Genomic DNA, 6,000 nt, shown 5'->3' on the forward strand with positions numbered 1-6,000 from the left:
CAATTTGTCTGCTACTGATGTGCGGATTAGCCGCGACAGCAGCTAAAACACCTACTTGGGCATCATCATTTGTTGCAGGTCGTGGTTGACGTTTCACATGTGGCTGAACACTTCCTGTTTCCTTAAATAACGTAAGTATCCGGCGAACGGTCTGGACACTTGGATACCGAGCAGCATGCATAGCACACGACCGTTGGGCATTTTGATCACAATAGCCATACATCAACACGATATCGATCTTTTCCGCAATTGGTAAACGGTCCATTTTAACACGGGTAATGTATCACGAAGCAAATACCGTCCGCACTGGCGGAATGTTACGTGATACCACGTACTTATACGTTTGTGACTATTCCAGCGCTATCTATCACAAAGTGAGAAAAGTGGTCCAACTAAAACATTCATATTTCTTCACGTACTACACGAATATGTAATAAAAAATGGGGGTTCCTATTTTAAAAAACGCAGTTGATATCCGTTAGTGCTATTGCAACGCCATCTAGCGGGCCAACCATAGCGCCATCTGGTTTCCCCCTTCAAGGTAGACGAGTTTCGTTCTTTGTAGTTTTTTCGTTTGATGCTTATTTCGTGAGATATTTGGCCCGGTCACTATTAATGGACCACCCTGTATTGTCGTTGCCGATCGCAGCGCCTTATTCTGCCTGTTTACATATCTCTGTTTCTTTGGCGCTTCAGTGTAGTACGTCATAGCCCTAAAGGGAAAATAGTCATATCAGGTTATCCCTGTTCCTTACGACAGTTTTATCAGCACACAAACAGTTGTTTGCACATCCTGTAGAATCGTAATGTAGTGACTAGCGCGAAGTACCGGCGTCACTGACACCAGTTGTACTGTATACGGTGTTACCAGCCGAATAATGTATCTCTGTGTATAGAACACGCACGCCTGTATCTCCGCTGCGTTTAGGTTTGTAACAAACATCTGAGTCGCGTGACGGAGGGCAAAAAGACGAGTGTCTGTCACTAAGCATTGTGCGAAGTGGAGCCCACAGCCGGACTTACTTTCATTTACAGCTTAAATCAAGCACTGATTTTAAGAGACGAACGACTTGTCATGTTAGTACTACACATATATTGGTACAGTGAGAATAAATTCTCTGAAACTTCCAATATTAATGCCCTTGTTACCGTTTATAGTTTCGGCAGGCAAAACGGTAACAAACGCAACGGTAATAAACTTTTTAATGACAGATTTTTTTTTAACAAGTGACAGAATTACGGTTCTTCAGAGAATTCCTGCATTTCTTACACTGCGAGTCCTTTAGGTCACTAACGCCAAAGAAGGATACAAATATTACTTTAGCAGAAAGGATTTAGTTTTCTGCTGATGTCTCAACATAACGCATGAAAAGTTTTACTAAACTAAATTAAACTCCTCCAGACTATGAAGGCTCAACGTGTAACGTTCCCTGGCAAACTCATGTTATTAAAGAACAAGAGTTTATTTGTACCATATACGCCGCTCTGGGCAAGTTGTATATATCGTAATTATTGAACAAAAATATTACTGAATGTGGTGTAAAAGACATTTGTTATTCTCCTTATATTTTTTGTTGTAATATTTCTCTGTATTTAGGATAGGAATTTTTCTGTATTTATTATGTGATTGTAAAATGTGTCAGTATTTGCGATAGCAGAGATATAAAATGTTGCCAGAAGAGAATAATATCGTCAATTTGCAAAGAAATATTAATAGTCAGCAATACTATTTAAGCACAAAGCATTATGTATTCTTTGGTCTTCTCTGTTCAGAAGTCATTGCGGTAGGACACTGTGAAAGAGTTTTTTACGAATGTGTAGACTTCTTTTGTCTCTGTCTGGACTTGGCCGCCATTAGACGATGCGTTACGAATTAATGTGAGTTGTACTACTGTTTGATCTAAATATATCAGAATTTATCAAATGTGTGAATTATTTATGTAAATTAGCTTGCCCACGTCATCTATAAAATTTCTTTAAGAATTTTTCAGCATTTTTTAGCGGTGTTGCTGGGCTGTGCCGCGACCAACAATAGCAACGGCGGCATATTTAAAAAAAAATTATCAAACCCGTAAATCGGGAACAGATGCATAAAAAGAAAAATCAATAGTGAATTAAGAAATTGTTCTTCTTTTTCAGTGACCCTGTGGCTGATAAAATTCGAATTAATTATACGTTTGTGCATTCGTAGGCGGATAGTTAATGTTAGTTAACATTGAAATTTAAACAGTTTGGTTCTTTAAAATAACTCAAATGCATAGTGAAGTAGGTTTGATCAGTGATAAATGTCGGCTTGGCAATAATTAAAACATTTTCTGCTAATAGAGGTAATCTTGTGTTCTATGGCTAGTGCCGGGATAAAATTCAGTAAAAATATTTAACAAAAAACCCACTGCATCTGGAAAGTGTATGCCAAGGCCGAAAGATTTAAAGGACTCAATTCTCAACCTAATATTCTTAACCAGTTCATATGAGTTCACGTAAATATTATTTTTTCTTTAAATGTACGTATTTCTTAAGAAAGTAAAAATTTTTATTACCACACGAAAATAAGAGAGTGGTTCTACAACAAAGTTCGCACGAAAGAAAATTAACTTAAAAGCAAAAGATAAAATTTATTATTCTTCTTCGTTAAATTGGCGCCCAACGTGGGGCTCGAATATGCAGTGGCCACTAAATACCCGTGAGATAACTAGGGAATTAATATAGTCGAACTTTGTTGCAGAACATTTAATAATTTTTCTATGTATTGTATGTATTGCATAACCAATATTGTGTGGTAATACCTGTGTATGATTTTTTTTTTGCATGAGAACACTATGTACCCAGAGGCAAGCTGAAGAAGAGAGCTCAATATTTCGAAAAATTAATTACCTACCACAATATCAGGGGGCAGCTGCACCCAAGATAGATCACCAAAAGGTAAAGCTACAGTGTAGTTGTCCTGTGGGTAGTAGAGTAGCCTCAGCGCAGTGTTCTCGGATCATTAGTGGTGTGCTTGTTGTTAGTACTTTGTTTTAAAATAACAGGACATTTAGGTAGTTAGTCATTGTAGTATATAGTAAGTGTGTATTAGTTAATGTCCATTTCTTGTGTGATTATGTCAGTGAAACCTGAGTGTTAGGATATTTAGTTCAGATTTTATTTCTTTTGTTTACTATGGTTAGATTGCGTAGTCAGAAAGATGTCAACATGGATAATGAGCAACAGTCAGTAAGTAGTGATACTGAGTTAGAAAGTGGGACACAAAGTAATGTTAGTGACGTAGTTCAGGAAGTACAATGTGAAAATCTGGGGGCAGAAGGGCAAGAAATGTTGCCATTGCCACCCAGTGATTCAGTTGATAGCGGAAATACTGTGCCATCCGCAAGCACTGGACACGGACCAGAGAGTGGTGAGGTGTCAGAAGTGCAATCATTAAGAGCTATGTTCGAGCGCATGCTCAATTTCCAAGCTGAATTTGTACGTGTGCAAGCAGAGCGTGATAGAGAACGTGATGCTGAACAAGCAGAGCGTGACCAGAGATTGGTAGCTGAATTTGCATGTATGCAAGCAGAACGCGATAAGGAATGTGATGCTAAAAAAGCAGAGCGCGATAAAGAACGTGATGCCAAACAAGCAGAGCGCGATAGAGAACGTGATGCTAAACAAGCAGAGCGTGACCGACGCCTGCATGAGAGGGACTTGCAGTTGATGCAAACTTTAGAAGTTATGCAAAGTGAGATTGTTAGTTTGAAACAAAAATATGAAACCATACCCAAAACGGTGCAAGAATTAAGCGAAAGAGTAGATAGTGTTCAAGTGGCTAACGCCAATATCGTAGAGGAAATCAGTGTCCTGACTAATAGGGTCGAACAACTAGAAATTGACACAACTCAAGTAATTGAGAACAAAGTGATCGAACAAGTGCACAAAGTAGAAAATGAAGTCATAAAAGAAATAGATCAGAAAGTGCACGCCGCAATTGAGGCCAGAGATGTGGGCTCAAGTGCGGATGTGCAGGATCTAAAAAAGATAGTGCACAAAGACATTCCGCTGTGGCAGCGGGGTGTGGACCGTCGTCTTGCCGAGATGGAGCTTAGCTTGCGGCATGACGAGGCACGGGCGTATGTCACGCCAGCCAGGTCCAACAATGATAGGCATATAAATACTGCAGTAAAAAATTGCGACTGCGAGACAGAACAGGCAACCAATGTAAGCGAAACAAATAAATGTCATTCCAAAGTAGTGATTGAAGAAAGCTTGATTAGGAACCGACAGTTTCAGATCTTTACAACGGAGAAGAAATCTGTTCACCCTGTAGTGTTTATCAAGGGATTTAGAAACATTTTGCCTAGCGTTTGGAGTCATACCCAGAAAATACAGTTCGTTGTGTCTTACATACAAGGAGATGCTGCATTATGGGCAACCGAAGCAGCTGATAGTTGCGATACATATGAGCAATTTGAAAAAGCATTCTTGGCCAAATATTGGTCAACATGTATCCAGGAGAGATTACGGAAGGAGGTATATAATCCAGAGCCGTATTCTCCACGACTAGGCAATTTGCGAAAATATTTCGAGAAGTACATTAATAAGACCCGTTACTGGGACGAACAGATTTCATCCCGGGATTTGATCAGACTTTTGAAATCACACTTGCCGATACATGTAAAGGAAAAACTTATACACGTGCCCGAAAATGATATGGAACATTTCTTGTCTGTTCTGGACTCAATTCACCTGATTCAGGAGGACGTTAAGGCAGCTACTGAACAGGCTAGAAGTAACGGAAACGGTTATAGAAATGGTAGAAATAACACGCCTCCACCAAGTAATGGAAACGGCGGAGGTAATAATAGGAGACAAGATTATGCACAAAACGGAAATAGAGGTAGAGACCGGAACGGCAATAGTCCGCCGGTGAATAATGACCGGAAAAGGAGGTTCGATGACCGGTATGAAACAGGCCCACCAAGCAATAGTAGATGGAAAAATGCCAGGGGGCCGAGCAACACTAATACTTATAATGATGCAAACCGAACTTGGCCGCAGAACCAGAGGCCCAGTCCGGACCGGCAAAACAGTGATAGATATGACAATAACCGACCGCCACCACAAAATGCGCCAATTGCGCAACCGTGGCGGCCGACGCAACACAACGTGCACATAGTGGAGGTCAGTGACACAGAGCAGCCACGCCCATCCACTAGCAATAATTCAACAAACTAGATGCAGCCGAGATACGCTCTCCATCGTCGGCTGAGGTTTGGAGTGAGAGCAGCCCGACACAGAACAAAACACCGAACAAAATCTGTATCCTTAGGTATAATGACGGGGTACAGATGGGAGATGAATTAATAACTGAACCATCCACGTGCATAAAGGAGCACAAAGACAAAGTACAAGCGATAATAGAGATCAAAATTAACAATATTGATGTGCAAGCAGTCGTAGATACAGGTGCTACTGTCAGTGTTATGAGTATGGACTTATTCAAAGTACTGGGGAAGGAAAGGCGTATGCTGACTTTTCCCGTGAATAATTGTAAAGTCACTGGAGCCATAAGTGCACAGCGACAAATAATTAAACTCCAAGTGCGGGTAGAGATGTATATAGGGGAAGAAGCCATAGCGTGATCATTCCTGGTAGTAAAGGGTTTAAAAGCAGCCTGCATTTTGGGGGTAGATTTTTTGGAGAGAAAGGGACGCAATAATCGACCTTTCTCGGGGAAAATTAAGTTTGATGAATGCTGGTAGGAGAATAGAATTGTCCATGCTCAGATCTGAAGAGGTACCTGTACCTAATTGTAATGCTATTAACATAAAGTGTAGGAATCAGTGGATACTACACTTAGACAATCATTGTCTAGGTCAGAATCTCTATTATCCTGACGTACAAGGTGATCAATCAAAAGCAAAAGTGGACGCATTAGTGAACAAAGTATCACAGTCCGAAAATTTGAACTCTATGCAACAGCAGGATTTGGTACAGTTATTATCTAATTATGCAGATGTATTT

This window comes from Schistocerca piceifrons, chromosome 9 (assembly GCF_021461385.2).
Source record: "Schistocerca piceifrons isolate TAMUIC-IGC-003096 chromosome 9, iqSchPice1.1, whole genome shotgun sequence".
In the NCBI taxonomy this organism is placed as follows: domain Eukaryota; kingdom Metazoa; phylum Arthropoda; class Insecta; order Orthoptera; family Acrididae; genus Schistocerca; species Schistocerca piceifrons.